The following is a 19,289-nucleotide window of genomic DNA, read 5'->3' on the forward strand; positions in this document are numbered from 1 at the left end:
AGAATGGGAATGAAGTGTATACATTTTACATTACAGATGATACTAGATGTGTAGAGCAGCCACACGCATATGGCACACCAGACGTAAAGGATTTCTGGGTGCTGACTGTGCAAACTGGCCCTAAGAGGTCATTACCCTCTCTGCCTTAGTTTTGCTTCTCTCCTCCAATTCCAGAGAGGCATCCATTTATGGAACTAAGCAGCTTTTTCTTCCAATGGGGCATAATCATTTGTGAGGCATCAGCCACTTCAGGAGAGAGCGTCTTAGACGGGTAGATTATTTTCAGACCTTTTGGCAGCTTTTCCGTCCAGAAGGCTTTGTGCCTGTCTCTTATTACAGTGAATGACTTTGACAACTCCACTCAGCTTGCTGCAAAGCAAGGCACAAGAAACGCTCTTGGTTTGCAGGTGACTGGTCCCTAGTATTCTGAACTCTATTTTTAAAAGGCCCACAATATATTTTCAACATATGTGCCCTGATTAGCATGGAATAAGACTAAAACATGGATATGCTGCCCCATGTTCATATAACACCAAACTATTGTAAAACCATGAAAGAAGACACTGTAAAGGCACAAAGCCAAATACAGATCTGATATTATAGTTATAAGTTGTTGTTTTTTAAAGCCCTAAAGATATAGGCCATTAATAATGACTAGAATCTGAAGGTTAGGAAAAACATAACCAGCCAAGCTTGTCAAAACCTGGCAAACCTAGATGGCATATTAGATCATCTGTCTCCTGATCTAAATACTGTCCCAACCACCACTTGGAACATTCAAAGACCTAACAGTCACCCAGGTTAGTGTGGTCATTGGACACAGTAACTATGCCCTTACCCCACCAAACTTCAATGTCAGTCTAAACTGATACCTCATGGTTAATGGATTGGTCCATCTGCACATGGAAACTTCAGGGTGGGGAAGACAGTCCAGTCACATCTTCTACTCAATACCCCTGTTCAGCAGTGAAAAATGGGGCCCACAGTCCAGTGAAACAACAACTGTTCTGCATGCAAAAGATCACAAATCAAATTCATGGCACCACCAGGTAGGGCTGGGAAAGACTGCTGCCTGAAACCTTAGAGAGCCACTAAAGTCAGTGTAGACAATACTGAGATAGATAGATGGACCAGTGGTCTGACTCACAGAGGCAGGTCTGTCTGTGTGTAAAATTCTATTGACTACAAGGTCATCCAGATAGGTTCTAGGCGCTCTGGTGTGTCCCACTGCATTCCAATCACCTCAGTATTATGATGATGATTTCTATGTAAACTGCTTTGAGAACTTTTGGCTGAAAAGTCATATACAAATTGTAGTAGCAGCAGTAGTCTCCGTAGCCACAGCAGCAGTCACCACTGCCAACAGAGGCTTGATTGGTGGGTATGCAAGAGTGGGACTTCTCTTGTTATTGCCCTCATATTATGGAACCTTGAAGAACTGGTGCCAGTCAGTGTAGACAGAACTGAGCTAAATGGACTGATGAACTAGATGGACCAATCGGCAGCCTCCTATGTTCCTATTGGCTGACATGATGAAGAAAAATATTCAGAATAGTCTAACTGAAATTAAAAATACAAATTAAGCATTGCCATCATGTTAGCCACTGACAATAATGAGCTTCCTAAAACAACTCTTTCCCCCAGAGCAGAATTGTGCACCTGGACTTTGCAAATGGAGAAAAGTTGCTTTTGTAATAAAGCCTAATGATAGTTATTATTCAGTATTTCTCTGCTACAAAGTCTCTAAACAATAGTGTTTCTAATTGCACAGAAACTATTTTGTTCTCTAGAGATACTATCTACCTCCAAGCATCAAAATTTTAATTTCATCGATTTGTGTATTATCATAAAACATGACAATCAATATAAAAATGTTATCTTCAAACTACAGAGGCTATAAGATTACTATTCCCGCTATCACAACACCAGTTTGAAATATGTATTAGTTTTCATAATTAATTTCATATGCTCGTCTAAACAATGTTAACTAACAGTCTTAAACCAAGTTAATGTTATTTTTTATACAACAGCAGTTGCAGGAGACTGTTTTCCATCTCACACCAACTTGTACTTAAACCAATTAGCACTAGCAGTCTGAATGAGGTCAAATGAATAAGCTTATTACAATTAGGATTATTGCAAAATGCATTTTAGCCTTCCCCTGGAATCATACCTGGAAGGAATTCCCATTGAAATACATGGGCAATCCAAGTAATCATGCTTAACACTGGGGCATTGATCTCAAATATAATGTTGATTTCGTGCAGGCCTGCTCAACCTAGGCCCCCCAGCTGTTTCTGGACTACAGTTCTCATCATCCCCAGCCATAGTGGCCAACAGCCAGGGATTATTATTTATTATTTTTAATTTTTTAAACATTTTATATCCTGTTCTTCCTCCAAGGAGCCCAGAATGGTGTACTACATACTTAAGTTTCTCCTCACAACAACCCTGTGAAGTAGGTTAGGCTGAGAGAGAAGTGACTGGCCCAGAGTCACCCAGAAAGTATCATGGCTGAATGGGGATTTGAACTCGGGTCTCCCTGGTCCTAGTCCAGCACTCTAACCACTACACCATGCTGGCTCTTTCTGGGTTGTATGGGATTTAGAGGACAACATCTGTAGGAGGGCCGAAGTTGGGCAGCCCTAATTTAGTGCAATTGTTAAGGGGTCCAGAACTCACTTGGATCCCTCTTCCAACTTCTCCCATTTCCTCCAGCTCGACTCAATCCACTTTCTATCCCTGAACTCGTTCAAGTCTCTCTTTCTCTTTCCTCCACTCCTTCTTTGGGTCTTTTCACTGACCCGCCTTTCCTCTTAGCCCAGATCTCCCTCCCTCTCTTCCTTTGCACCCCCACCCTCCCTCCTTCCCCCACTCTTCAGTATAGCACACACATTTAAATGGCCAGGATGCTCGAGGTCAAGCATTAGTGCCCAGACTTCTGTCCACCTTGCGTGTTTTGTGTCATGTGGGAATGCCCTGCATGTTCTATCACATCCAAGCCTCTGCTCTGTATTCAATAATAAATATTTTTATTTGGATTTTAAGCCTGAGGTTATGACTTCCTGGGAAACTGCCTACTTTATAACCTTAGTCTAAAAGTTCCCTCAAGGAGATAGATGACTCTCCTCAAAACACAATGACCAATCATAATGCACTGCAGAAAGAGCCCATTACATCTCATGTAACTGTGAGCTTATATGAGTAATACATGAAAAGCATGGGTGAGGCCAACAGACCCACAATTATCTTTTTTTTGCTACATTTCATCACACGGATAATTTTATTCCTGAAATATTTTGTATGTTTGGTTTGGAAAATATAAAAACATACAATGCAGGCACAAAGATCTTAACATGGAGACCACATCAGTTCCTATAGCTGGTAGCAGCTCATTCTAACAAGTCGGGGCCAGGGCTGGGTGGGATGGGAGAGAGGCAGAACTGGGGCTGCTGGAACTAGAGGCAGGAGTGCCTCATTAGGATAAGCCACTACTGCCTATGGCCCTTGGGCAGGGGCAGCAGAACAACTCTCTCAGGGCTCAGCAAGGGCAGTTTTCCAAATGTCCCCGGAAACCTCCAAATGACCCTGGGGCCACCTCGTTCTATGAAGCCACCTATGCACTCTGCTTTATAAATTAAGCCCCATTATTGCACCATCCCACTGTTGGCAGTATGGTGGGTGGAAACATAAGGCAGGGGGGCTTTCTCTCTATAGTATGGGGGACAGTGAAGACAAGGCTCTTCAGGCAAGCATTTGGGTGATGGTAGTTGAAGCAGTGTGGTTCTGCTGTGTTTGAATTGCTGTTTTATTTTGCAGTTTCTCGTCTTTTCTTATTGTACTTTTTAAACATTGTGATGATTATTCATCCATTCATACATCCATTCATTCATCCATCCATTCATCCATTCAATTTAATTTCATTTCATTTATGTAACACCCATCCAAAAATGGCTCAGGGCAGTTCACAATTTTTTAAAAAAAAATCATTTAAAATTTTAAAACCACTTAAATGGTATTAAAAAGAATGATGAAGAGATGGGTCTCTATGGCTCTCTTGAAGGCCTGATTTTACACCTTGAGGATATCTGGATAGAAATGCAGGATAAAAGTAAGAACAAAAGAATAGCCCTGCTGGATCATGCCCAAGGCTGACCTCAACCAGCATTCTATGACCCATCAGATGCCTCTGGGAAGCCCATAGGCAAGAGGTGAAGGCATCCTGTCTCTGCTGCTGTTGCTGCCCTGCAATGGGTATTCATCCTGCCTCTTGAGCCTGGAGATAACACTTTAAATGAGCCGTCCACCATGACCCCAAGATCCCACTTCTGGCCAGACACTGACAGTTCAGACCCAATTAATGTACAAGTGAAGTTAGGGGGTTTTGCCCCAATATTCATCATTTCACACTTGCTTACACTGAACTTACACTGAATTTGCTATTCTGTCACCCACTCACCCAGTTTGGAGAGATCTTTTGGAACTCCTCACCATCTTGCATCCTTTTGGATTTCACTACCCTGAAAAGTTTAATGTCATCTACAAATTTGGCCACCTCCCCACTTACCACAATTTCTACATGATTTTACAATGAAAAGCATAGGTCCCACTACAGATCCCTGGGGGACCCCACTTCTTTCTTACCTCCACTGTGAAAACTATCCATTTATCCCTACCCTCTGTTCAGGGGCGGAGCCACCATTGGGCACTCCACTAACCGGGGTTTCTGGACTGTGTGTTGCTGCAGTGCGGCTCTGCACTGCAGCAACTCATGAGGAGACCCCAGCTCAGGGGTCTCTCCAGTATGCTCTGCATGCTGCACGGCCCCTGAACTCCCAAGCCCCCGCCAGCTCCATAACACAGAGCCAGCAGTCATGTGGGCGGCCGATCTGGCAACCCAGGGCAGACTGGATGATCGTCTGCAGGGAGAGCAGGCTAAGCCCGCTCTCCCTGCTAACCCCATTATGGCGGGTCTCACTGATCGTGAGACACGCCTCAATGTGTGGCAGCTGTGAAAAAGGACATTTCTACGCTTGGAATCATTAGGAAGGAAGGGGACTGAAAATAAAATTGCTAATCTCATAATGCCCTTACAAAAGTCTATGGAACAGCCACGTTTGGAGTACTGTGCACAGTTATGGTCACCATACCTTAAAAAGGACATTATAGAACTGGAGAAGGTATAGAAGAGGGCAACCAAGATGATCAGGGGCCTAGAGCACATCCCTTACAAGGTAAGGCTATAACACCTGGGGCTTTTTAGTTTAGAAAAAAGGTGACTGAGGGGTGACATGATAGAGGTCTATAAACCATGCATGGCTTGGAGAGAGTGGAGAGAGATAGGTTTTTCTCCCCCTCACATAACACTAGAACCAGGGGTCATCCCATGAAATTGATTGCCAAGAAATTTAGGATCAACAAAGGAAGTATGTTTTCACACAACGCATAATTAACCTATGGAATTATCTGTCACAAGATGTGTTGACAGCCAACAGCCTGGATGGCTTTAAGAAGGGCTTAAATAAAATTCATGGAGGGCACCTCTTTCAATAACTACTAGTCTGAGGGCTAAAGGCCACCTCCAGCTTCAGAGGTAAGATGTCTCTACATACAGGATGCCTCTGCAGTTGCAGGGGAGCAACAGCAGGAGAGAGGGCATGCCCTCAGCTCATGTCTGTGGGTTTCCCTAACGAATCTGTGGGCCACTGTGTGAAACAGGATGCTGAACTAGATAAGCCTTGGGCCTGATCCAGGAGGACCCCTGACTGAAACCTTGGAAAGCTGTAGCCACTCAGGAGACAATACTGACTAATGGTCTGACTGCATATAAGGCAGCTTCAGATATAACCTGAGGGCCCAGGGGAGGGGGGGAGAGATATTTTAATTTGATTTAAAAGCATTGCCTCAGATGTTTCTTCATATTTAATTTAATTTTTTTAAATTATCTAATGTGAAGCAATGGGAGGCATGTAATTTTCATGCTTCCTAATCCCAGAATGATAGCCTAAGAACTATGTAAATGTTTGGCAGTAGTAATCTTTAATAGTGCAGGTGAATTGAAGAAGATACTTTGTTAGCCAGAGTGCTATTACACCACAAGATGTAGAGGAAGTGCTTATTTTTGTCTATATATATATATACAGGTGAAACTCGGAAAATTAGAATATCGTGCAAAAGTCCATTAATTTCAGTAATGCAAATTAAAAGGTGAAACTGATATATGAGACAGACGCATTACATGCAAAGCGAGATAAGTCAAGCCTTAATTTGTTATAATTGTGATGATCATGGCGTACAGCTCATGAAAACCCCAAATCCACAATCCCAGAAAATTAGAATATTACATGGAACCAAGAAGACAAGGATTGAAGAATAGAACAATATCGGACCTCTGAAAAGTATAAGCATGCATATGTATTCAGTACTTGGTTTGGGCCCCTTTTGCAGCAATTACTGCCTCAATGCGGCGTGGCATGGATGCTATCAGCCTGTGGCACTGATGAGGTATTATGGAAGACCAGGATGCTTCATTAGCGGCCTTCAGCAATTCTGCATTGTTTGGTCTCATGTCTCTCATCCTTCTCTTGGCAATGCCCCATAGATTCTCTATGGGGTCAGGTCAGGCGAGTTTGCTGGCCAATCAAGCACAGTACACTGTATACTTTTCAGAGGTCCGATATTGTTCTATTCTTCAATCCTTGTCTTCTTGGTTCCATGTAATATTCTAATTTTCTGAGATTGTGGATTTGGGGTTTTCATGAGCTGTACGCCATGATCATCACAATTATAACAAATTAAGGCTTGACTTATCTCGCTTTGCATGTAATGCGTCTGTCTCATATATCAGTTTCACCTTTTAATTTGCATTACTGAAATTAATGGACTTTTGCACGATATTCTAATTTTCCGAGTTTCACCTGTATTGCCCAGTTTTCTTGTTTTCTTTTTGGCCTTATACTTTTTATTCAATTTTCACACATATCTCGGCCTAATGGAGATTACTATATACCTATATACCCCTCTGGTTTCTAAACTGCTGTCAGCCCAGAAAAGTTCTGAAGATATTTCATATTGATACCCTTAGTCAGAAAAGCACTAATGGACCCACTGTTGTGCACAGACATTACCTTTGTCTGGATAATTCAAGGCTTGCCTGAATTAGAGGCACACAGTGTATTATCAAATGGTGACAGGGCTTTTATTATTTATTTGTTTGTTTGTTTGTTTGTTTGTTTGTTTGTTTGATTTATATACCGCCCTTCCAAAATGGCTCAGGGAGGTTTACAATTAAAACAAGCCACTAAAACAATATAAACTAAAACAAATTAAAAACAATATAGCAATTAACAATATAAAAACATTTTAAAATAGGATTAAACAGTTTACAGTAATTAAAAACCCCAAAATCGGGTTAAAATTTAAAAACCCTGGAAAGCCAGGCCAAACAAATACGTTTTAAGGGCTCTCCTGAAGGCTAACAGAGAATTCAAATTACGGATTTCCGCAGGGAGCGCATTCCACAGCCCCAGAGCAGCCATAGAGAAGGCCCGCCTACGAGTCGCCACCAGACGAGGTGGTGGTAACTGGAGGCGGACCTCCTCAGATGACCTTAATGTGCGGTGGGGATCACGCAGAAGACGGCGCTCTCTAAGGTAACTCGGGCCTAAGCTGTTCAGTGCTTTAAAGGTAATCACCAGCACTTTGTATTTTGCCCGGAAACATATTGGCAGCCAGTGCAATTGTTTCAAAATAGGTGTAATATGGTCTCTCCGGGTTACCCCAGAGAACAATCTGGCTGCCGCATTCTGAACTAATTGAAGTTTCCGAACTACGTACAAAGGCAGCCCCACGTAGAGCGCATTGCAATAGTCAAGCTGGGAGGTTACCAGCTGGTGCACCACTGTTTTGAGGTCATCCTCCTCAAGGAATGGACACAACTGTCGAATCAGCCGAAGCTGATAGAAAGCACTCCTGGCCATGGCCTCCACCTGAGAAACCAGGGTGAGGCCTGGGTCCAGGAGTACTCCCAAGCTGTGCACCTGCTCCTTCTGGGGGAGTGTGACCCCATCCAGCACAGGGAGATCTAACTCACTCCTCAGATTCTGAGCCCCCACAATGAGCACCTCTGTCTTGCTTGGATTCAGCTTCAATTTGTTATCCCTCATCCAGCCCATTACTGCCTGTAGGCAGGCATTTAAAGAGTGAGTGCCATTTCCTGAAGATGAAAAGGAGAAATAGATTTGAGTGTCATCAGCATACTGATAACACCCAGCACCAAATCTCCTGATGACCTCACCCAGCGGTTTCATGTAGCTATTAAAAAGCATTGGTGACAGAATGGAGTCCTGAGGGACTCCATATAATAGCTCCTGCTTTGAGGAGCAACTGTCACCAAGCTCCACCATCTGGGATCTACCCGAGAGATAGGAACGGAACCACTGCAAAGCAGTGCCCCCTATTCCCAGCCCCTCCAGGCGACCCAGAAGGATACCATGGTCGATGGTATCGAACGCCGCCGAGAGATCCAAGAGGACCAACAAGGTCACACTCCCTCTGTCAATTCCCCGGTAAAGGTCATCCATCAGGCCGACCAAGGCTGTCTCAACCCCATAGCCAGCTCTAAAGCCAGTTTGAAATGGGTCTAGATAATCAGTTTCCTCCAAAACCGCCTGGAGCTAGTTAGCCACCACCCTCTCGATTACCTTGCCCAGCCAGGGGAGATTGGAGATTGGCCTATAACTATCCATTGCTGAGGGATCCAGGGTAGGCTTCTTAAGAAGAGGTCTAACTATTGCCTCCTTCAGACAAGGAGGCACCCTACCCTCCCCTAGCGATGCATTTATGATATTAATTAGGCCATCTCCAACAATCTCTCCACTAGATCGAAGCAGCCAGGTTGGGCAAGGATCCAGAGAACAAGTGGTAGGCCGTACCGCTCCAAGCAGCTTGTCCACATCATCAGGAGTCACAGATTGAAACTGATCCAATCTAACACTGCAAGAGGGATTGATGGATACCTCCCTCACGGACCCTGCAGAAATAGTGGAGTCCAAGTCGGCCCGAATACAGGAGATTTTATTCGCAAAGAACCCACTAAAGGCGTCACAGCAGAGTGTCTCTGGGAGCTGATTTGAGGCAGAAGGAGCAGAGATTATACTCCTCACCACCCGGGACAACTCTGCCGAACGTGAACCCGCAGATGAAATGCGCGCCGACCAAAAACGCTTTTTTGCTGTGCGCACTGCCATTGCATAGGTTTTCAAATGGGTTCGATGCTGCATCCTGTCAGATTTGAGCCGAGTTCTCCTCCACTTGCGTTCCAGTCGCCTACCAAGCCGCTTCATCCCCCACAACTCCTCCATGTACCAGGGGGCCATCTTAGAAGCAGGCCTGGAGGGACGCTTAGGAGCTATAATATCTACTGCCCTGGTGAGTTCTCTATTCCATGTTCCCACCAGGGCATCGACAGACTCACCGGCCGCATCAATTTTTTGCTTGAAGCACACACACTGCCAATTAATTCAGGTGGCATCCTCAGAATGAAAGCATTTGCAGTAACGCAGATGTGTGTAAGGGGGCAATGCTTGCCCCAGCCATCCCTAAAATGGTATCCCTGCTTTCTACCATGTGGATCCCTGATTCTCTTGATTTGCTATGTGTTCTTCCAGGTAAACAGTGCTATTTAGTATGGAAACTGTATGACTTGCAGGGACTTGCAATAATGATTTGCATTATTAGTTATATATTTATCTGGTTCTTCCTTCAAGGAGCTCAGGTATCATACCATTTTATGCTCACAGCAACTCTGTAAAGTAGGCTAGGCTGAGAGATAGTGACTAGCTAGAGATCATCAATAAGCTTCATGGCTGAATGGGAGTTGAACCTGAACCTCTCCAGTCCAGTCCCAGACTGCAACTCTATTATACACACTGTCAATCAACTATAACCACACATGGACATGCCATTGGAATGACTGATCTATGGACTCTTTGGACAACATTGCCCCCATGACAAGAACTCCACAACTGACTTTTTATATAAAGGGCTTGTCACAGATGCTCATTTTGATATTCAATTTCTGAAGAATTTCTTTTCTGTAATTAGCTGGAAGAGAGATTATAACTGATATTATACACAGCACTTAACACAGAACTATAACAAGCAGCATTGCTTTTCCCCATGGTCCAAGATCTTTCTATAATGCTTATTCACATGTAAGTCCCATTAAACAAAGTAGTTTCCAATAGTCATTAAAAATTTCCTGCTTGCACATCCAGCCCATTGTATTGTTTCCTGTTCACTGCGGCTGTGAAATTTAACAAGAATTTGCCTCATATAGTTTCTCTTAACTTTTAACTGTTAGTTTCTTGTGAAATATTTAATTTTTCTTTTCATTTTTTATAATAAAATAGTTCTGTTCCATTATTAAAAAATTAAAAGTAAAAAATAATTAGAAGAAATAAGTAATTAAAGTATCTCCCTACCAGGAAGAGCAACTAACACTGGGAAAATAAAGGTGGGCAATTAAAGCGGTAATTAAGATGCTAGCATCACTAAACCTCCCCCCAGCTCTGATAAACAGAAAGCAATAAAATAGGCAAGACCTGCAAACAGAAAAGTTTAAATTAAATGGGCAAGAGCTCTGAAAAGTAATAGCTGCCCTAGAACTTTTATGAGCTTGCTGGAAGGTGTCAAATGCTGCCTGTCTCCTGCATGTATGTTCCTCTTTTTTTTTTGTTTTTTTGCTTGTTTGCATTCCCAAAAGGTACTCCTACTCTAGATGCACACTGAAATACAAATACCCACAACCACACCCTCCTTTGCAGCTGCTGTGGTAAAATAGGGGTTTGTCTTGTTCTAGAATTTCAATTAGAAAAATATGTGTATGGATTTATGTTTGTAAAGTAAAGGTAAAGTGTGCCGTAGAGTCAGTGTTGACTCTTGGTGGCCTCAGAGCCCTGTGGTTGTCTTTAGCATGGTACGGTGTTAATTTATATGGGAGGTTATACTGCCTCTACTACTGAATGTAGTAGAGGCAGCAAAAGCAGCATGATGATTGGGCAGTGGAGATTCCATATGCAGGTGGGGGGAGAGAGTGTGTGACAGTTAAGGCTAACTGGTGTAAAATTGCCACTGATTGGAAGATGCGTTTTAGGTAGCTCAGTATACAAGAGAGAAGCGTTGCATTTACAGTATTTCAAACAAGAATAAATCCGTTGTGGTTGTTATCCTGGGTGGTATCATTTTCAAACCAAAAATGGAAGGATTGTGCCAAGACGACACAGCTACCCGGAGATGCTTGAGGGATCAGAGTGAGTGCGGAAAGTTTATTCAAGTGGTGGCAGCAGCTGATTATCCAGCTTGTCTCAAAACCTATGACGAGGCATCACAGCAGCAGAGACTCTTCTTGCCAACACTATCTGCCTTGGTGCATACCCACCCACCTCCTCCTCCACATGCTGCTGCCATAATGTAAAGGAGGATGCAGAAGAAGAAAATAATGACAAGGCAGCAGAGTAGAAGAGGTGTTCTACAGAGCATCTGCTTACTCGACTACACTGTCCATGGAGCACAGCAGATGCCCAATATAGCACCTCCAGTTTTTACTACCTACCAGCTACTGCTCTTTCCCTATTTCTTCTTCTGCATCCTCCCTTGTGTTACTAACTCAGCAAAGGATGTAGGAAGGTGTGGATAGCTAGGCTAGGAGGAGGATGCAGCGGTGGCAGCAGCAGCAGCAGAAAACTCTCTGGGGTGGCTCTTTGCAGAGGGGTGGGTGGCTGAGTGATCCCCTGACAAAAAGCTGCTCCAATGGTGGCAGGCGGAAGAGGGAGGTGGGGGGCAGCAAGGGGCATCTTGCTGCCCCTATGGCACTCCAAACATTCACTGCTTGAGGAGACCCTGCTCGGTTTATCAGACCCTTGTTGAAAAGCCTCAATAGTACGCTGCCTGTTCACACTTATCAAACCAGTGCTACAACTGTGTTTTATTTATTACCAAGAAATTTGCCACAAATCATGTCTGAAAAAAGAAAGGATGGCAACACAGAAAATACAGGACTGTAACATTCTGACATAAAGAGCAAATGAACAAAGGATGGCAGTGCCAGAGAAAAGGGCTAATACACAGAAGCAAGCCATCTGAAATTAGCAGCCATAAAGGTTCCCCTACAAATGGGGAGAAACAGCATACAACTGTTGGTATCTGTGCATTCTGTTAATGAACGCCCCCACCCCACCCCACCCGCTACCATCAAGATAAAGCTGTTCTGTTTTCGGATGGAGATCTTCCAAGGACAAGCAGTATCTCAAAAATCACAGAGGGAGTCTATTTTTAGTTCAGACGAAACTAAAGAGCTTCTGCAAATGATTAGCAGACACCTTGACAGGTTTCAGGATAACATTTTCAAAGTGGACTTGCTCCAAAAGCGAAACATACAGGACAGTAAGTATCTCCTTTAATGCTTTCAGTTGTCTTTAGGAGATTTCAGATACAAAGTTAGCATTTCTGTAGAAGAATCAAAGCTACACCCAAAGAATTGTTCAAGTATTTTGCTTGTCACACTATTGAGCTTAGCCTGTCTTTCAACACAAGGGTTCTTGGGACTGATTCAGTGATATATACCATCTGTAAAGCAAGTGGTATGCATTATTTATTTTCTATTGCATCTATCAAGTTAAACAGGGCAGCTTACAACAATGAAGAGGAGAGCTGGTCTTGTGGTAGCAAGCACGACTTGTCCCCATAGCTAAGCAGGGTCTGCCCTGGTTGCATCTGAATGGGAGACTTGATGTGTGAGCACTGCAAGATATTCCCCTCAGGGGATGAAGCCGCTCTGGGAAGAGCAGAAGGCTTCAAGTTCCCTCCCTGGCTTCTCCAAGATAGGGCTGAGAGAGATTCCTGCCTGCAACCTTGGAGAAGCCGCTGCCAGTCTGCGAAGACAATACTGAGCTAGATAGACCAATGGTCTGACTCAGTATATGGCAGTTTCCTATGTTCCTATGAATATACTAAGGTAATTCACACAACTGAAATCCCTGGTGGCTCGGGAGGACTGGGGCCGGGGGGGGTGGAGGCAGGAGTATAGCCTTCCCGCAAATGACCAAGGCTAGTCTGGCGCCAGGCCGATTGGCCATGGACAGATCGCCACTGGACATGATCGTCAGACAGGACAGAGAAATGTGTGTTTTATCCTTGTGCAAACTTTGGGAATCTGCATCAATGGCTAAGATTACTTCATACATAAAGAACAAATCAGAGGACAAGTTTGTTTCAACGTGGGAACCGTTCATACATTATAATTTGGTTCATGGTTTAACGGCACATCCAAGATTTGGGGTTTTTTTTATAAACAAGGTCACAAGTTTTATATCTTTAATTTTGATGTTTGTATTGCTGCGGAGATTTGTTACTCAGCTGCCATTGGGTTAGAACGAAATGAGATGGGGAAGGGGAATCCTAATTGATGCATTAGATAACCGTGAGATGTCATGTGTGTTTCTTTCCCCCCCTTTGTTGTTGTTTATTGGCTGTTTTTAAATAAATAAATAAATCTAAATAAAACAAACTAAATAAAACAGGACTGGCCCTCGGATAAAAAATGCCCTGGGCAAGAAATGCCTTTGGCACCCCTTATGGTTGGCTTAGCAGTGTTGCCACTCCCCCCCCCCCCCGCCACCCCAGGTCACTGTACACAGAATACTCAACAAACAGTGAGTCATTAAGCTCAGTTTGACACCCCTTTAAAGTAAGCATCCTGAGCAACCGCCCAGCTTGCCCACCTCTAAGGCCAGCCCTGTATACAAAGTTATCAGGTGCAGAGTAGACCACTGGTTCATCTAACCCAGTGTTTCCTAACTTTTTTCATCCCAAGGCACACTTACATTCAAAGGGGGGCACACTGCTCCCCAACACAGCCACCACTGTGCAATTTATTATTTTTTAATTTTCACTTCCTTTCCCCTCATTTATATAAACTTTATTCTTATTTGTAGCTGTTTCTCACTTCCTAGAGCTGACTTGCCCCATAATGTACCAGGGAGGGCACGTCCCTCGATGCATAAGTCAGGCCAGTGTCTCGCAGCACACTGCACACTGATTGGTAAACACCCAGTGCTGCCTGTTCTGGCAGCAGCTCTCTGAGGTCTCAGGAGGAGGACTTGCCAATATTGCTTTCCTTTTGGCTGGAGACGTAAGGGATTGAAGCTGAGACTCTGTACATGCAAAGCACATACCATGTTATGGGTCCTCCCCAGTAGTTCTATGGATCTTGGTTGGAAGGGGAAGGGAGAAAATGTGCAAGCTGAGATTAAATCATAAAGTAACGTATCACAAAAGAGGGAACATCATATATTAATTAGTCAATTGCTAAGAAGATTAAATCTTGCATAATTCCCCTCCGACATCCCTATGTGTGCATATAACATCCAGAATGTTCACTGTCTACATTATCAGATGCATGAAACAGGCTCTTGCCTATGAAAGTCCAAGCCATAGCAAATGCATTAAAAGTGCCCCGAGACTTTTTGCTCGTTTTGCTGTAAGAGAGTAATTCAACTGTTCTTCGAGAATTCATTCACAAAGAGACTTGATCTCTCTGAAGTATACACTTCTATGCCCTCTAGTGTTAAAAACAACAAAAGTTTCATACAGTGACACACTGCATGCATCTGGTCCTGGTTCAAGTGAATAAATACATTCTCATAAGGCAGAGCAGTTTCTGCTAAGCTGTATTTATAAAACTTCCCTAATGAATAATAGAGACAAAGAGCTGGAATAGCATAGTGGCTAAGACTATGGTCCTATGCATGCTTACTTGGAAGCAAATCCTATTGAACTAATTGAGACATATCTGACAAAATGTGAGACTCTGAGCCGTAAACCAGGAAATCCCCAATTCAATTATCGCATCAGCCACAAATTTAATATTTAGCCTCGGGCACGTAGAGTGGCACTTTTAGTCTGACTCAGCTCCATCTGCAATATGGGGATAATAAAGCTGGCCCATTGTACAGGGTTTTTGTAAAGATGATCAATGTATAGGATGCAACTAATGCATATAAAGTGCTTCACAGTCTCTATAATACAGCTGAGCTAAAATAGCTTCTCTATTTCACTGACCCATTTGAAAGCAGCGAAAATGGGGAGGGGACTTCAGCATTTCTTCATTAGGAGGGGCATGAAATTGGGATATGGAAGTCACCATCCACAGTGGTGTTCCTTCCAATCCTCCACAATGTTTCCCCCCAACTTCCCCTTGGAATGACATGAAAAAGGTAAAGTGTGCCATCGAGTTGGTGTCAACTCCTGGCGACCAAAGAGCCCTGTAGTTGTCTTTGGTAGAAAACGGGGGTGGGGGTGGGGGTTACCATTGCCTCCTCCCGTGAAACATACCAGCGGGGATTCGAACCGGCAACCTTCTGCTTGTTAATCAAGCATGTCTCCGCTGCACCATAAGGTGGCATTGGCAAAAAGGCAGGGGCCAATTCCAGCTCCCTTTTTTGCCCTGCACCCCCATTTTGAGCCAAAAGCTCATTTGGAAGCTTTCCGATCAGGCCCACTGTAAAACACTATATAAATGCTAAATGTTATAACAAGATTTTTTAAAGAAAAAAATTCATTACACCCCACTTGACAGTTTTACAAAATCACAAAGGAGATTTAGGCCATTCCCACGGATCTTGATTCCCACCCACCCCAGCACAGTACTTCCAGTGACTGTTGCTGGTGTCTACCTTATGTTTCTTTTTAGATTGTGAGCCCTTTGGGGACAGGGACCTATCTTTATTTATTTATTATTTCTCTGTGTAAACCGCCCTGAGCCATTTTTGGAAGGGCGGTATAGAAATTGAATAAAATAAAATAAATAATAAATAAAACTAAAGTCTTGCAAGTTATGCTTGAAATATAGCATAGCTGCTCACAAATAACAACAGAATCCTAACTGGCAAACTGGCAGAATCTTGAGCTTCAAGCTTGCAGGGGAGCTTAAGCATCACTCACAGCCACCATCACCCCATATGCCTTGGAACACGGCCTAATGTCTAATAATATGTAGACAATGTATTTGTTGTTCATATATATTAAGGCAGATGAATCTCAGATCCCTAGGTCTTGATATGGATATCAGTGTTATATGAAGTGGACGTAAAATCTTTTGTCCAGAAGCCATGGAGACCTTTGCAGCAACCCTGGGGTAGTCACCAGACCCATTTTTAAGTCACCAGGGGTTAATTAGCATCTGGGTTTTGCAACCTTTGATAATGGTGCGTTACCAAGCTGCAACAGGTTTACAGCAATACAAGTTTATTTGAGTCTTAAACAAAATTATCTCTCCTTTTTTAATCTAATGCATTTATTTCATGACACTGTGATCTAAGCATGTATGTGTGCAATGCCAGAACAATGCACCTACAATACCATATCATATTTTGCAATAATGGCTCACCTGGTGTACCTGGTCTTAGCTGCCAAAACAGCAATTCTTTTTTTAAAAGTAAGCATTTCCCAGCTAAATGAAACTAGAAATTCACTTGTTCAGAACTCTGTATCCAACAGTGGTAAACGGAAGTTCAATTCTGGGCTGTAACCGTTTACACATTTTGTTTGTTTACTTATTTACCAAATTTCTGTACCACCCAAAACTTACATCTCTGGGTGGTTTACAATAAAAATACAATTAACACAAAATAAAATATGAAGACTATTTACAATTAAGACATTAAAAAGTGCCTTTGACGTATAGGATTTATACTTGGCCTTTTGGTGTGAATGCCCTCAAGATGGCTTACTGATGTAATAAATACAATGGTAATACAGAATAAAGCACGGACACATACACATACACACATACCGATAAAACCTCAAAAATAAAAACAGTAGAGTCTGCACAGAAATACAGCAGCTAAAAATCAATAGGTTGTATCCAAAGAAAGTGAAGAATCCTGACTAAGCAACACTGAAATCCATGAGACAAGTTACTCATGACAAACAGAAGTCCCATTGATTACAATTGTGCTGAGTCAGGATTTACTTTATTTGGATACAATCCATTAAAGAAAATTTTAACTGACCACTGATGATCCAAACTTCCATGATCATGTGCAGAGAGGACAAATCAATAATACTCATTTGTTTATTCATCTCTCTGCAAGGCACATACATCTTGCTGAGCCAAGCCTGTTCTGGTTCCCCAACTTGTCTGTAAATTAGTAGATTATCATCCTGGAAACAACAGAGGCTGTGACATCCATACAATCTAGGTAGAAACAATGCCATTGTGTATCTACTTTTTCAGGTTATAAAAATACATAACAGAAACTGGAAGATATTCCCATGGAAACCCAACTTTTATCTAATTGCCTCAGGCTTTGGAGCAATTGTGTGTCAGTTACATATAACCTTATTCAAGTGGTAATCAGTGTCAACTCCCTGTGATGACTTTCCATTGTGATGACTTTCCTGGCTCAGCATCATATGAATTCCTGGATGCCACGAATTTTCCACACCAGCAATGTTCCACAAGAACATCCAGCACTGATGAGGAAATTTTCCACATGATCTTAAAGAGTCACCTGATGATCAGGACTATATGTTAAAGGGGGACGAATGGATTGGAAAGGTGTCATAGGAAAGAAGCTACTATATGAATAAGATAACCTGTGGCCAAGCCCCCCACAAAAAGCTGGTCTCTGGCATGCTTGTCCAACAGTGCATCTACTAGTGCATTAAAATATACTCATTCCTGTTATGAGCTTAAAATGTGCAGATATCAAAGTCAAGCAGAAAATGGAGAAAAATATACAATCCTACCTGTCTTATGCCCATATGAAATAAATGTTTCTGAACTTACCTGCAAAGAAAAAGAAATGCATTATTAGCTAAATACATTACTACCAAGAATATTTCTTACACAATGTGTAAGAGCAATCATTGCTCTGAAATGATATCACTATTAAACCATTGCATACATTTTAAACCATTGCATACATTTAAAAAAATCTAAATCAACTACAGCTGGAAACTTAGTGTTGCATCCTACATTATTCTTCTATGAAAGGAAGGCACACTCACCCCCCACCCCTTAACTTTGCAGATCTCTGCACTCCACAAAATTATTCCCTAGGAGTCAGGAGATCCCTCCAAGGCAGGATGATAAGCAGCATGGGAAGCTACAGAAGGAAGTTAAGATCAGCAAAAATCACAGACCCCTTGTAAAAATGGAAGTGCCTTCCATTTGTAGGAGAATAATTTAACATAAAGAATTAATTATTGCATAGCTCATTCATACGCTTGATCTGATGTGTAACCACAGAGAACCTGAAGAGATCAGTAAGTGCCTTACATCTCAAATGCATTTGCTTGGAAGCAGGTCTGAGGGATGTTAATGATAAAGTGTTACATTATGTAGAGAGTATGTGAATGCAAGAAAACATCTTCATAATAAAAATCTTATTGCAGGAAACCTATTTGTCATTTAATAAGTACATTTGATTATAGTACTAATTGTGACAAAATGGGGTTATGTGTTATTTGTCTCTATTTATGTTTGTGATATGGTTTAAAGTTAATATTGGAAGTTTTGCACGGAAGGTTATGGAGGCAGCAAAAGCACTGTGGTAATTGGGCAGTGGAGATTCCAACCCCAGGCCCCAACGAAGACAGGACATGCTTAAATGGAGTAAAATAGGGCCACTTTATTAATTTACAGCAGAAATAAGACTTGTAACGAGGTGGCTAATTTTAACCAGAATGCTGGAACTCCTCCTGTGTGGGACAGCCTCCTCGGGAAAGCTATCCCACACCAGGGCAAAGGGCTGGGTGTTGATTCTGTCAGGTACCAGGTCTTGACATCCTCTCACTGAGAAGCTTCCCCCCCCCCGCCGAGAGAAGGCAACACAACCCACGTCAACCCAAGCCACAGAGTTGGTGAGCAGAGCCATCCCCCCAGTAGGGGCCATTTCTAACTCTCCAGGCCACAAAATCCTGATGGACTGTTCTTTGCCCCCCTCACTTCAAATGGCCCTCCGGCCAAACACCTTTAATCAATCTACCTACCCCACACCTGCACTCTCCTGCCACAAAAGTGGGACAAACCTCTGTTTAGTCCCGCTTACTCCAGGCCGATTGGAGGCAGGCTGGTGCTGTAACTGGCCAGCCCCCTTCCCTGACTGGACGATCCTGGCCACACGCGGCGGGGGGGGGGGAGACAAGATTGTGGTGCTGTGCCTGCATCACGTGCTGGGGGCACAACCATATGCAGACTGGGTGAAAGAGGGTCTGTGACAGTT

General features: G+C 42.9%; 1 protein-coding gene across 19 annotated transcripts in view; it reads right to left on the reverse strand.

Moving 5' to 3' along the window:
- Positions 1–19,289, reverse strand: part of PDE4D (phosphodiesterase 4D) — a 990,732-nt gene that overhangs the window by 280,704 nt on the left and 690,739 nt on the right. The window contains exon 2 of one of the 19 annotated variants that reach the window (XM_053289935.1): positions 17,812–17,851. The exons of 16 other annotated variants lie outside the window; for them this stretch is intronic. The gene's annotated coding sequence lies outside the window, so the exon portion shown is untranslated. Of the gene's footprint in view, positions 1–17,811; positions 17,852–19,056; positions 19,185–19,289 lie in introns of those variants that run through there. 2 more of the 19 variants (XM_053289939.1, XM_053289936.1) reach the window with 2 other exon arrangements.

The sequence above is a fragment of the Hemicordylus capensis genome, chromosome 2 (assembly GCF_027244095.1).
Source record: "Hemicordylus capensis ecotype Gifberg chromosome 2, rHemCap1.1.pri, whole genome shotgun sequence".
Taxonomy (NCBI): domain Eukaryota; kingdom Metazoa; phylum Chordata; class Lepidosauria; order Squamata; family Cordylidae; genus Hemicordylus; species Hemicordylus capensis.